General features: G+C 38.6%; 1 pseudogene; it reads right to left on the bottom strand.

Moving 5' to 3' along the window:
* Positions 1 to 8,979: 8,979 nt before the first annotated feature.
* Positions 8,980 to 11,774, bottom strand: LOC107525050 (sentrin-specific protease 5-like; annotated as a pseudogene).
* Between the last annotated feature and the right edge of the window lie 3,521 nt (positions 11,775 to 15,295).

A 15,295-nucleotide genomic window follows, 5' to 3' on the forward strand; every position in this document is an offset into this window, starting at 1 on the left:
GGGCCAGTGATTTCTCAGTTCCAGGGTTATTTCCTTGATGGTCAGTGAGTACTTTGAAATTGCACTCTCTCCTGAATTAAATCTATTTCATTTCTTGTGTTCCAGTGCCAATAAGCTACTTAATATTTCTTTTTATAGAGATGAGATCTAAGGAAACATTAGCCACTCTTTCTTTAAATGCTTCTCTTGATCTGCTTTCTGGGTGGTTTTTAAAAAAATATATCTTTATTGATTTCAGAGAGAGGAAGGGGGAGAGAGAGAGATAGAAACATCAGTGAGAGTCATTGATCGGCTGCCTCCTGCTCGCCCCCGACTTGGGATTGAGCCTGCAACCCAGGCATTTGCCCTGACCAGGAATCAAACCGCGATCTTCTGGATCCTAGGTGGATGCTCAACTGCTGAGCCACACCCGGCCGGGCCTTCTGGTTTTTCTTGTTGCTCTGACTACCACTTCTCAGCTCTCCCCTGGTCCTCCTTTTTCAATCCTCAGTTATGACTTAGAGTTTCTTTGTAGCCATTTTGCTTTCTCTGAAGGCTCATGATTTCCAAATACTATCTATGTATTGGTAACTCTTGAATCTTTAATTCTAGCTTCTATCACTTTCCAGCTAGTAGCTCCACCTCTATTTAGATGGCCCACAAGTTTTTCCATCTTCATATATTCATACCAAGCTCATTATATTTCCCTTAAATGGTTCATATTTCTGTTCTTTCTGTCTTTGGCAAAAATAACTGATCTTTTCTCCTAGCTACAAATTTGTGTGTCATCCCAGATTCCATCTTCTCTCTCCACTGTTCTTAATAACTATTCATGTGAACTTTCTAACTTACATTTTTTTTCATTGTACCAGGAAATTGATAATTTGTTTCTATTTTGTTTTTAATATTAAAGCAACTCTGGAGTTTAAGTATATATTTCCCATGAGAAAATAGGCTTACTTTTAAAATTATTAATTACATAAAAAAATTTATGGATGTGTTCTTCTAAACAATTTAGGCAAAAAGAAATAATGTAAAAATATTGCAATGCCCCCCTCCCTCCACTTTCTTCCTATCTCTAGAGCAGTGGTTCTCAACTTGGTGCAGTTTGTCCCCAGGGAACATTTGGCAATGTCTGAAGATCATTTTGATTGTCGTTACTGAGTAGATACTTCAGACATCAAGAGAGTAGAGGCTAGGGATACTGCCAGCTATCAACAGTATGCAGGACAGGCCTCCCTAACCATCTGTCCCAAATACATGTCAGTAGTGCCAAGCCTGAAAAATCCTGTTCTGTATTTGTCAACTGCACTGTCCAATAGAGACACATGAGGCTGTTCAAATTGAAATCAAATGCAGTTAAAAATACCGTTTGCCCAGTTGGGTTTGGCTCAGCGGTTGAACATTGACCTAGGATCTAGGAGATCTCAGTTTGATTCCCCGTCAGGGCACATGCCCAGGTTGTGGGCTTGATCCCCAGTCGGGGGCATGCAGGAGGCAGCCGATCAGGGATGACTCTTATCCTTGATGTTTCTCTCTCTCTCCCCCTCTCCCTTCTTCTCTCTGAAATCAATAAAGATATATTTTTAAAAAATAAATTCAGTTTCTTAGTTATGTTAACTACATTTTAAACGTGCAACAGCCACATGTGGCTACTAAATTGAACAGTCCATTATAGAACATTTCCATTGCAGTATGGTTTATTGAACAATGCCTTAGGGGTGTGTGTGTGTGTGTGTATATATATATATAGCAAATAGTTCATGTTTTATACAAATAGAATCATATTCTACATGTTGTTCTACAGTTCACTTTTGTTAATAACTTCTTGAAGCCCTAGCCAATTGCTCAGTGGTTAGAGCTTCAGCTTGTGGACTGAAGTGGCCCGAGTTTGATTCCTGCAAGGGCGCGTACCTCGGTTGCAGGCTTCATTCCTGGTCCTACATGTGGGAGGCAACCAGTCGATGTGTCTCTCTCTTTCTCCCTTCTACTCTCTCTGAAAAGCAATGGAAAAAATATCCTCGTGTGAGGATTAAATAATAATAATAGTAATAATAATACTGTCTTGAAGATTTTTCTGTTCTATATATAACTAAATAAATTTAGTGGTCTTGTGAGATAATCCAGTTTTATAATTTAGCAATATACTTTAATTTTTACCTTTCAAAAAGTTTATGTACATGAACTCATGCAGTATATATTCTTTTTTGTCTAGTTTATTTTATTCAGTGTTATGTTTTGAAAATATACGCCTGTTATTTTTTGTGTATCTATAGTTCTTTCCTTTTAAGTACCCTTTAGTAGTCCATTGGATGACTATACCATAGTTTATTTATCCATTTTACTACTTATGGACATTTGAGTTTCTTGGGGATATACTGAACTCTGGTGTGAATATTCTTGTACTTGTTTCCTGTACACATATTTCCATTCAGTTTATATATGAAAATGGAATTACTGGGTCATTGAAATTTACTAGGTAATGCCACTTGCTCAAAACAGCATATTTTCACTCTCACCCACTATGTTTGAGAGATCCCATTGCACTGCATCCTTACCAATATTTTGTATTTGTCGGACACTTAAATTTCAGACTATCTGGTAGTGTACAGTTGTGACTCATCTTATTTTGCATTTTTCTGATTATGAATGATATTGAACACCTTTCAGATATTTATTGGCCATTTGGATATCTTCTTTATGAGTATTTTTCAGTCTCTAGCTCATTTTTCTGTTGAGGTTTTTTTTCTTAATCATTTGTAGGAATATTGTGTATATTCTGCATACAAGCTTTTTAAGCTCCTCTTACCCTGATTTTATATGTTGCAAATATATTCTCCTGCTTTAGTGGCTTGTCTTTTCTCTCTCTTAATGGTAACTTTTTGTTTTTTGGATGATAAATACCAAGCTCTTTTCATAAGATCACTCAGCAACAGTAAACTAACACTGAGAAAGTGCTGTCAATTTAAGTGGGTTTAGTTCCTTAGTTCCTCAGTTCCAAGGCTTATGATGACTTCATTATAATCTGAAAAGACAAAAAATTTCTATAAGTCATGGTCTTTGTCAAAATTAAACCTCTATTTTCTCACATTGTATTACAGTTTTGGATATAGTCTCCAGTAAATCCTCAACAAATGTATGTACTTGGACGTATCACTTAAATATTTAGAGTGCTGGTTTCTGGAAAATGCTTGTGTATCTACCTTATGCAGTTTGAATGCTATATCAGTGCTAGTTGACACTTAGAACATGATTATTCACTTTTTAAACTCCTCCTCTTCTGATACATAATAAAATACCTGAACTCCACCACTTACTGTGTGACCTAGAGCAAGTTAACTTAATGATCATGTGCATTAATTTCCTTAGCTGTAAAAATTGAACAATATATTAATGTCATAACTTGGTTGTTACAGCAAATAGCCTATTGTTTAGATCATGGGCCATTTTCTGCCAAGGGCCACTTGGATATTTATACACTTCAAAAACCAAACAGCTCAACAAACTAGAAATAGAAGAGGACCTCCTCAACTGGATAAAGGACATGTATGAAAATCTCACAACTAATATAATATTTAATGGTAAAAGATATAATGCTTTCCTGCTAGGATCAGGAACAAGGTAAGGATGTATAAACTATTACCACTTCTGTTCAACACTTTTCAGAGTTATAGCCAGAGAATTTTTTAAAATTGGGAAGATATAAAACTATCATTTGCAAACTACATTTAGAAAAATCCAAGAAATACACAAGAAAACTACTAGGACTAATAAAACAGTTTAGCAAGCTCATAGGATATGAGGTCAATGCACAAAAACTAATTCTATTTACATATATTAACAGTGAACATTACAAAAATGAAACTAAGAAGTAGTTCCATTAAAAATAGCATCAAAAAGAATACAACACATAGGGACATTTAACAAAAGAATAAAACTTGTACATTAAGAACTACAAAACACTGCTGAGAAAAATTTTAAAAGCTCTAAATAAATGGAAAAACATTCTTAGTTTCTGGATTATAAGACTTTATTAAAGTTGGCAGTACTTTCTCAAGTTGATTTACAGATTCAATGCAATCCCTATCAAAATCTCAGCTGGTGTTTTTGCAGAAACTGGCAAGCTGATTCTAATATTCATATGGAAATGCAAGGGAACCAGAATAAACAAAACAATTTTTAAAAAGAACAAAGTTGAAGGACTTACATTACCAGAAGGACCACAGAAGTCTTCCCTGAAGGACAGCTATTCTTTTTTTTTACATCTTTATTGCTGTTGCTATTTGGGGTCTTTTGAGGTTCTATATAAATTTTTTTCTTTATTTAAATTTATCTTTATTGTTCAAAGTATTACAGATATCCCCCCATTTTTTCCCCGTTGATCCCCTCCACCCCACATCCACGCGGGCCCCCCCAGGCCTTCACCACACTATTGTCTGTGTCCATGGGTTATGCATATAAGTTCTTTGATTAATCCCCCCCCCACTCCCCCACCCCCCCCTTCCCACTGAGTCTGTTCCATGCTCCTATGACTCTGGATCTATTTTGTTCCTCAGTCTATTTTGTTTATTAGATTCCACATATGAGTGAGATCATGGAAAACTGAATCAGGAAGAATCAGAAAACCTGAATAGGCTAGTAACAACTGATGGAATCAAAGCAGTAACAAAACAACTCCCAGCAAACAAAAGCCATGGCCTGAATGGCTTCACAGGGGAGCTTTCTGATTCTTTAAGTTGTAGGATTAGATAGTTTACTAAAAATTTTTCTTGCTTTTTGAGGTAGGTCTGCAGTGCTATGAACTTGCCTCTTAGGACTGATTACACAGTGTCCCATAGATTTTGGCTGGTTGTGTGTTCATTTTCATTTGTTTCCAGGAAGTTTTTGATTTCTTTCTTAATCTTATTGGTAACTCATTCATTGTTTAATGACATGTTATTTAGCCTCCATGTGTTTGAATGTTTTTGAGTGTTTTTATTGTAGTTGATTTCTAATTTCATGCCCTTGTGATCTGAGATGCTTAATATGATTTCATTCTTCTTGAACTTGTAGAGACTGGTTTTGTGTCCTAACATGTAGTCTATCTTTGAGAATGACCCATGGGCACTTGAGAGGAATGTATATTCTGCAGCTTTGGGGTGAAATGTTCTGTAAATATCGGGTTAAATCCATCTGATCTAGTGTGCCATTTAGTCACTGTTTCTGTGCTGACTTTTTGTGTGGAAAATGTATCCATTGAAGTCAGTGGGGTGTTAAAGTCCATGACTATGATTGTATTGCTGCTGCTCTCGCCTTTAAAGCCCTTAAGGTTATTATTGATATGTCCTTATTTATTGCCATTTTAATTCTTTATGCCTATGTTTCTCTCTCTATTTCTTATTATTAAGCAATCCCTTTAACAGTTCTTGCAATGCTTCTATTTCTACTTCTAATTACAGCAGTCCCTTTAACATCTCCTGCAATGCTGGTTTAGTGGTGGTAAACCCCTTTAGCCTTTCTTGTCTGGGAAGCTCTTCATTTCACCATCTATCTTGAATGATAGTCTTGCTGGATAGAGTAGTCTTGGTTTCAGATTCTTGTTTTGCATTACCTTAATACTTCATGCCATTCCCTTCTGGCCTGTAGAGTTTCTGATGAGAAGTCAGCTGACAGCCTATGGGAGCTCCTTTGCAGGTAACAGATTGCTTTTCTCTAGCTGCCTTTAAGATTCTCTCTTTGTATTGAATTCTTGGCATTTTAATTATGATGTGTCTGAGCATGAGCCTCTTTGAATTCTTCTTGCTTGGGCCTCTCTGTGCCTCCTGAACTTGTGTGGCTTTTTTCTTCACCAAGTTAGGGAAGTTTTCTGCCATTATTTCTTCAAACAGGTTCTCTAACCCTTGCTTACTTTTTGCCTCCTCTGGTACTCCTGTGATATGACTATTGCTATGTTTCATGTTGTCCCACAGCTCCCTTTGACTGTCCTCCTGTTTTTTAATTGTTTTTCTTTTTGGATCTCTAATTGAGTGATTTTTTTCTACCCTGTCTTCTGATTCACTAATCTGATCCTCAGCTTCCTCTAATCTGTTTATTCCTTCCAATGTATTCTTTATTTCTGCTATGTCATTCTTCATTTCCTTCCTAGTTTCCATATCTTTTTTCATGCTGTTGAGCATGCTTGCAGTCAGTATTCTGAACTTTATATCTGATAGGTTGCTTATCTCCGGTTCATTTAGTTCTTTTTCTGGAGATGAATTCTGTTCTTTCATTTGGGGCTTTTTTTTGGTCTCCCCATTTTGGCTGCCTATTTGGGTTGTTTCTATGTATTAGGTAGATCTGCTAGGACTCTCAGTCTTTTTGGATGATCTCTGGTGCAGGCCAATGCCAGAGACTGTTTGTGACTGGCCCTGAGTACCCTTTTTGGAGATATCAACAACCCATGGCTTGAGGTCCTGTCTATTGGGACTGGGTGTGTTTGGACAGGACCAAGATGCACACCAAAGTCTGCTTTTCCAAGGCCTGGGTCCAGAAGCAGATTAGGCAAAGACTCAAAGCACTCTGAAGTCTGCCTCTGCCTGCATGCTGGTTAATCTGATTCTCTGAATGAGCCTCAGGCTGTAGAAACTCCACAGGGCAAGGGGAGAGGTTTTCCAGCAGGGTGGGGCAATTGCTTCTCCCTCATGCAAAAGCTGCTTGGAAAGTAAATGTCTGCATCTGCAGTGTGGGGGAATGACTTGGCACAGGAATCCAGAGGGGTGCCCTCTGAGCTCTATCTACAGAGCCCACAACCCTAGGTTCTCCTCACACAGCTCCAGTCCACTCCGCCCTCCCTCTGCTGGAGCCCAAGGTGAGTGGCTGCACAGAAAACTTTGTGCGTTGGCTCCTTAAGAGGGTGCCTGCATTTCCAGCCATCTCTCCCTGTCAGACAGAAACCCAGCTGCTTTTCACAGCCAGATGTTATGTGGGCTCCCTTCTCAGTTCTGGTGCTCTGGGCTGGGAAGCGCAGCCTAGGATTTAGGCCCCAGAGTCCTCAGTGGGAACCCCTCCCCGCAGCTGAGCTTCAGCTACTGCCTGTGGGAGCACAGCCAGCCCTGTCACGCCTTCGCACTTCCTACCAGTCTCTGTGCAGTCTCCACTTTTCCTCCTTGGTTATGACGGTGCTCTCCAGCTCGTCTTCAGTCGCGGTTGATTATTCAGGATGGGTCTTCTGTATTTTAGTTGTAATTCCAGTTGGTCCCAGGAGAGTGTCAGTGTAGCTTCCATTCAGTCCACCGCCATCTTTAATCCTCCTCCATATAAGTTTTTGAAGGATCTCTTCTAGTTCTGTGAAATACACCATTGGTATCTCAATAGGAATTGTGTTGAATCTGTAGATTGCTTTAGGTAGTATGGAGATTTTAATTATGTTAATTCTTACTATGCTTGAACATGGTATCTGCTTCCACTTATTTGTATCTTACTCAAATTTCTTTCTTTAGTATCTTATAATTTTCTGAGTGCAAGTTTTTTATTTCCTTGGTTAAATTTATTCCTAGGTATTTTATTATTTTTGTAGCAATTGTGAATGGGATTGTTTTTTCAGTTTCCCTTTCTGATAGTTCATTATTGGTATATAAAAATGCATCCAATTTCTGGATGTTTATTATGTGGCCTGCTACTTTAATGAATTCATTTTTTAGCTCTAGTAGTTTTTTGGTGGGATCTTTAGGGTTCTCTATATACAATATCATGCCACCAAAAATCTTAATTTCTTATGGGAGATAACACAAAGGAAGGGTAAACTTGTAAATTACTTTTAGGTTGGATTCTCATTTGTTTAGCCACTTGTTTGATAAATACTAATTTTTTTAATGGGTCAAAAACTAATATCCAGGGAATTCAGTGTTTCAGCAAAAGCCTTTATAAGATTTAGGCATTTATTACTATTCTTCACATGTGCCTCCATAAAGAGAACACATCAGTTAGTTTATGGCTACTTCCTTCTCACCCATTAAAAGGAATGCAGCTCTCACTCCAAGACTAACTTAGGGAGGGAAATCAGTGGAAGGTATTGCTGGTAAAAGTAAGAAAGACAAGATTTGTCAAAACAACTCCTAGCTACCCTTTGTGCCTAGGCAACACCTAATACTCTCATATGTAGCATCAAAAACATCCTGCATTGTTAGGATCTGGGATTAAATTTTAAACCTGTATTCAGTTCACATCTAAGTTTCAAAAGCTGCACCAAATCTACTAGGCTTTTTTTAATACTCTGTACTGCATGCTCTGTCTATATGCATGCGTGTGGATAATAAATACTAACTATGGGGTGCAGGGAAACACCTGGAATCCATAAAATTAAAACTGTAACCAAACTGAACATTAAAAAATAGAACATTAAAAAATAGCCTGGCCAGTGTTCCTCAGTGGTTGAATGTGGACCCATGAACCAGGAGGTCACAGTTCAATTTCTTGTCAGAGAACATGCCTGAGTTGCGGGCTCCATCCCTTGTGGGCGGCATGCAGGAGGTAATCAATCGATGTGGATGCTTCTCTCTCTACATTGATGTTTCTATGTCTCCCTCTCTCTTCCTCTCTCTGAAATCAATATATATTTTAATCCTTGGCTGAGGGTACTTTTTCCATTGCTTTTTAGAGAGAGTGGAAGGGAGATAGAGAGAGAAACATCAATGTGAGAGACACATCGATTAGTTGCCTCTAGCATGTGCCCCCACCAGGGCTTGGATTGAGCCTGCCACCGAGGTACATGCCCTTGGCTGGAATCTAACCTGGGACCCTTCAGTCCACAGGTCTATGCTCTAACCACCGAGCCAAACTGATTAGGGCAATAGAAATATATTTTGAAAAAAATAGTACATGGTAGCTAGAAAAATTAATAAGGGCTAAAAATAAATGGGGGTTAACAATAGTGGCCCAATACCAGTGATCTGAAATATCTGTAAAAATTCAAATAAGTGTTTGGAGATTCAAGTAACAAATTATTTGCTCCAACTTGGTCACACTTCCCAGTCTTGCTGAGTTTTAGTCCATGAGCCAGCACTCACATAGCTCCTTATAAATCCTCTTCTGTACTCAGGATATGTCTCCTCGGGAAAACTGGGAAGGCTGATTTAAGGCAAGGCACTTGTAGTCCTGGAGCACAAAGACTGTATAGTCACTGTCATTTTTCTGTTGTGGAATATGCTTTGTAACAGCAGTCTGCCAACCCTGAAGAAATTCAGGTCTATTTTTTTCTCTGGCTTCAGTCAGCAAATACTTTCTTATATTCTCTATACAAAACTTAAAATGAATGCCTTGGCAATCATAAAATGAAATAACATGGTTAGAGAGTGTCACAGTAATGAGAGACCAATGGACTTCCAGGTGAATAGGAATCAACTGAAGACTCTTTTTAAGCAAATCCACCTTTTTAGTCTATCTTACTCCATTATATTCTGTGGTTACCAGCTGTCTATGAAAACTGTTGAAGAAGTGAACTTTGTCTGGGAGTGCATCCATGATCAGTTCACCGTACATATTAATGACCTGGTCATTCAGCCAATTCTGACCATCCAGTTTCATCAGGTCATCCATATCCACCATGCACTTATTGTAGAAGACAGGGAAGTTGCATTTTTGATGTCTGGCCTGATAGTTTGTTATTTCCCTATTGATAAATGGTTTCCTATTAGAAAAATCTTCATTAAAGATATCTTTTAATCTTCCAAGCACATTTTTTTCACTGAGTGGGACCAAACTGCCATACTTTTTTTTTTTTTTTTTTTAAATTATGTCTTTATTGATTTCAGAGAGAGGAAGGTAAATGGAGAGAGAGATAGAAACATCAATGATGAGAGAGTCATTGATCAGCTGCCTTCTGCATGCCCCCTACTGGGGATCGAGCCTGCAGCCCTGGCATGTGTCCTGACCGGGAATCTAACTGCGATTGCCTGGATCATAGGTTGATGCTCAACTGCTGAGCGACCCTGGCCGGGCAGCCATACTTCTTTATAGCCTCATCTAGGAATCCAGAAAGGCAGATGGACAGCTGTTTATCATCTACTAGAGATGCTTTTTTTTTTTAAACCCTCACCTGAGATTATTTTTTCCATTGCTTTTCGGAGAGAGAGAGAAACACTGATATGAGAGAGACACATCAATTGGTTGCCTCCTTCATAAACCCCAACCCAGGTAGGGGATCAAGCCTGTAACTGAAGTATGTGCCCTTGGCTGGAATCAAACCTGGGACCCTTCAGTCTGAAGGCTGAGGCTTTAACAACTGAGCCAAACTGGCTGGGGCTGGAGATGCTTTCTACTATTCTTCCCACCTCTCACTTGATTTTCTAGTTTGAGTCCACTGCACTTCAGAGGAGCCTCCAGTGGACTTTTACAGTAGTATGGTCCAGCAACTTAGAACTAAGAATGTTCTGCTTGAAGGATTTATTTATCCAGGTGGCATGAGCTCTCTTTCTGAACAGTCTCTTCAGACACAGGTCTATATACATTATTTACAGATTGATCTGCCCCAGACACTGACAACTTTACTCTTGTCACCATAGACAGCACTTGTCTGATTTTCCTGACCCAGAATCATAGTTTCTCTTTTGGTTTCTGAGATAAACATGTTACTAGAATGATGGTCTTGTGGGAGGATGTCATGAATCGGCTCTGGAAACTCCCGCTTAGGAAAGAAACAGGGTGACTGGTCCCAGGTGTATGTGGTACTGCTATTCTGTTGGTCAGGGAATGCTTCATCTAAACTAAATTCCTTGCCCCAGAAAGGGCTTCCTCTAGTGCAGCCATCAGGCATATGAGAGTTCTTTCCCTTTACTACAGCACTGCTGTCCATATCTGAGAAGTATAGTTGATGCCGACAAGAAGTGTCTTTTACGTTCTGGGAAATGGAAAGGGCTGCAACTGCTACCCTCACTGTCTCCCTAAGGGTCTCTTGATAGTCCCCAGTGACCTGCACCCAGCTTTGCTGGGCTTTTTCTAGCTTGCAAACTTTGCTTTTTTGTCCTGAAGTGCTAGAATCTGAGAATCCTGTACTGAAACCTAGTCATGGATAATTTCTCATATATCATAAGAAGAGGTACTTTTTTTTATTCTTCTATGTTGGTTAAGTTGGAACTTTTTTGGCATAAGCAGTCCCCTATTCTTGTGGTTCCCCAGCCCTTGGTAGCAGCCATAACAAAAGTGCTTTCTCGTATGGTTGCTCAAGGTGACCACAACTGCGCCACTCTCACCTGAACTTTGGCTCTTCCCATTGAACTTCATGGGAAAGTCAGAAGCCTGCAGTTTTGTCCTAGGTCTGTGACCAATGGCCTGACCTAAAACACTATTTGCTGGTAAATCAAGAGCTTCCTTCAGGAGACTTCTCTCAGCAGTATTCATGGTCAGAGCTCTTTGCTGATGACAGTAACTTCTTTGCCTAGAGTTTCAGGAGGGTCCTTGAGGAGGAAATGAAGAGGACAGAGTACTAACATTTTCACCAGCCACATTTGACTTTGTCGTAGCAAAAAGGGGTTCATCCTGGATCCATGTTTTCTGGATTTGAAGGGTCTTCTTTCTGCACTGGAAATTCCTCAAAAATGCCTTCTGCAAGTAATTGGCCTCCCCAACTTTGCTTTTATAATGCACAAGTGCTGATGAAGGTAGAACTACTTAAAGCCTCCAAATCTAGTATTCTATTTCTCAGAAAAGGCTAAGTGGATTCCTTTTCTCCATAGAATTTTCCTCTGTTTTTTTGTTCTGATACATAATGGGATCTGGATGTAGCTACCCCACTGCAGGCCCAGATAATTGTAGCAGCTTGGACTGCAGCCCTGCCTTCCCATCTCTAGGTAAAGCCCTGTCAGTAAGGAGATGTCAGGCCTGCTTACAGTGGCCATAGCCACCAAGTTTCCAATGCCAGTGCTCACTTACATCATCACCTCCTTCCGTACCCTTCTGCCTCAGCCCCACTTGCACCTAATTATATCTTCTTTCTCCAACAGGAAGATGCCACTGTCCTTATCTATGATATATTTATTTGTTCAACTCTAGTATACAAATAAAGTAGTGTTAGAGTTGGTAATCCCCCCCCTTTAAAAAAAAAATCTCTTTATGGATTTCAGAGAGAGGAAGGGAGAGAGAGAGTAGAAACATCATTGATCAGAGAATCATTGATCGGCTACCTCCTGCACGCCCCTTACTGGGGGTTGAGTCCGCAACTCAGGCATGTGCCCTGACTAGGAATTGAACCGTGATCTCCTGGATCATAGGTCGATGCCCAACTGCTTAGTCACACTGGCTTGGCAATCCAAACCCCTTGGAGAAACAAATTTTATCAGCTATGTACAGTACAGTATTTGTATACATTTCTTTTTTTCCTTAGCATCACAGTATCCAGTCAAAACACTGTTTTCTAGAATTACTTAGGTCAACTCTCTTATTCACCAAGTCTTTCAGTACAGTTACATCATTCATTTACAATACAGTTAGTAAGTAAGCCATAAATTTAAGTTTGACTAAATTAAATGGAGAAAAGCAATCTACTAGATGCAGAGTTCAAAACAGTGGTTATAAGGATTCTCAGTGAACTTAGGGTTCAACAGCATAAAAAAGACCACCCAGAAATGAAGGATACAATAACTGAAACGAGGAGTAGATAAAGCTGAGAATCAAATCAGCAATTTGGAATATTAGGAAGCAAAAAGCACCCAAACAGAACAGCAAAAAGAAAAAAGAATCCAAGAAAAGGAGGATAGTGTGAGGAGCCTCTGGGACAACTTCAAATGTACCAACATTTGCATCATGGGGCTGTTGGAAGAAGACAGAGAGCAAGAAATTGAAAAACTATTTGAAAATATAATGATGGAAAACTTCCCTAACCTGGTGAAGGAAATAAACATACAAGTCAAGGAAGTGCAGAGTCCTAAACAAGGTGAACCCCAACAGGCCCACACCAAAACACATCATAATTAAAATGCAAAAGGTTAAAGACAAAGAATTTTAAAGCAGCAAGAGAAGAGCAATTAGATTTGACTTATTATTCCAGTACTATTTATTAAGACGTTTTTCCCATTGAAATGACTTTGAAACATTCTTAAAATAAATTAACTATGGATATATCGGTCTATTTCTGGTCTCCAACTTTATTCTGTTTTGTCAAATTTGTTTCAGCTACCTTCGATTTTTTAGTTTTCCATTTTAAGTTTATTTATTTATTTATTTATTTATTTATTTTAAATATCTTTATTGATTTCAGAGAGAGGAAAGAAGAGGGAGAGAGAGAGATAGATAATCAGTGATGAGAGAGTCATTGATCGGCTGCCTCCTGCACTCCCCCTGCTGGGGATTGAGCCCGCAACCCAGGCATGTGCCCTGACCGGGAATCGAACCCCGATCGCCTGGATCCTAGGTCGACGCTCAACCGCTGAGCCATGCCCGGCCAGGCTCCATTTTAAGTTTAAAAGCAGCTTATTGATGTCTACAAAAAAAGTTGTGATGAGATTTTTTATTGTGGTAAAACATACATAACATTTATTACTTTAACCATTTAAAAAGTATACCCTTCAGCCCAGCCGATGTGTCTCAGTGGTTGAGCATTGACCTATGATCCAGGAGATTGGGGTTCAATTCCCGGTCAGGGCACATGCCCGGGTTTTGGGCTCAATCCCCAGCAAGAGGTATGTAGGAGGCAGCCAATCAATGACTCTCATCAATGATGTCTCTCTCTCTCTCTCTCCTTTCCTCTTTCTCTGAAATCAATAAAAAATATATATATATTTTAAAAAGTGTACACTTCAGTGACATTCAGTAAATTCATAACATTGTGCAGCCACAATGATGATCTAGCTCCAGAACATTTTTATCAACTCAAAAGGAAACCCTGTACTCATTAAACAGTCTCTACTCATTTCCCCTTCTTCCCAGCCCCTGGCAATCTCTTTCTGTCTCTCTGGATTTGTTTGTTCTGGAAAGTTCATATAAATGGAATCATACGATGTGTAATCTTTGTGTCTGGCTTTTTTTCACTTAGCATAATGTTTCAAACTCATTCATATTGAAGCATGGCTATTTGTGTTTTGTTGCAATTCCATATGAATTTTAGGATCAGCTATTTATGAAATAAAAGGCCATTTGATATTTTGATTGGTATTGCACTAAATCTGGGGATTTCTGGGGGGGCGGTATTGCTATCTTAACAGTATCTTCCAATCTGTGAACATGGGATGCCTTTCAAATTATTTAAGTCTTCAGTTTCTTTCAGTAATTTTTGTAGTTTTCAGTGTACATGTATTGCATCTTAATTAAATTTATTTCTCAGTATTTTATTCCTTTTGAAGCTATTTTAAATGAAATTGTCTTTTTTTAAATTTTGTTTTCAGATGTTTATCACTAGTGTATAAAAGTACAACTAATTTTGTGTGTGCTTGGATTTTTATTGCAATTGTGTTGAATCTAGAGATCAGCTGAGGGAGAATTGTTGAGCCTTGCAATCCATGAACATAGTCTTCATCGTTTTGGTCTTCTTTGATTTTTTTTTATATCAGTTTTTATGTTACCATTTTTAGCATACACAACATTGACATTTTGTTATATTTATGTCTAAATACTTTATGTTTTGTGCTATTATAAATGCCACTCTTTTTTGAATTTCAATTTCCAGTTCGTTGACTATTTTTGCTTTTTATCCTGTGACCTTGCTTAACTATTAGTTCATTCTAGTAGCCTTGTTATAAATTCATCAGAATTTTATATGTAGACAATCATGTCTTCAGGTAGAGACAGTTTTATTTCTTTGTTTCCAATATATAGCCCTTTTATTTCATTTTCTTACCTTATTGCACTGGTTAGGACCTACAGCATGATGGTGAATAGGAATGGTGAGGGGAGGTATCTTTGTCTCATTTTCAATCTTAGAGGCATTTAAGTTTTTCACCATTAAGCATAATATATGCTAATGATTTCATGCAGAAGCTTTTGTCTGATTATGAATATTCCTTTTCTTATTTTCTGAGAGCATTATGAATGGAAGTTGAATTTTATCAAATACTCTTTCTTTAACTACTGATGTAATCAATTATTGTCAACCCTTGAACAATACAAGTTTGAACTACACAGGTCCACTTATATGAGGTTATTTTTCAATCCATCTGTAAGTAGACCCACACCTGTCAAACCTGTGTTGTTCAACAATCAACTGTATTTTCTATCTGTGATTGGGAATCTGCGTATATGTGGAGAGCTGACTTAACTTAAATGCAGACTTTTGCCTGCATAGGTGATTCGCACCCCAATCCCAACCCCAACCCCAGCCCCAACCCCAACCCCAACATTATTCAAGGGTCAACTGTATATGGAATTTTTCTTT

Source organism: Miniopterus natalensis, chromosome 4 (genome assembly GCF_054644295.1).
Source record: "Miniopterus natalensis isolate mMinNat1 chromosome 4, mMinNat1.hap1, whole genome shotgun sequence".
Lineage (NCBI taxonomy): Eukaryota > Metazoa > Chordata > Mammalia > Chiroptera > Miniopteridae > Miniopterus > Miniopterus natalensis.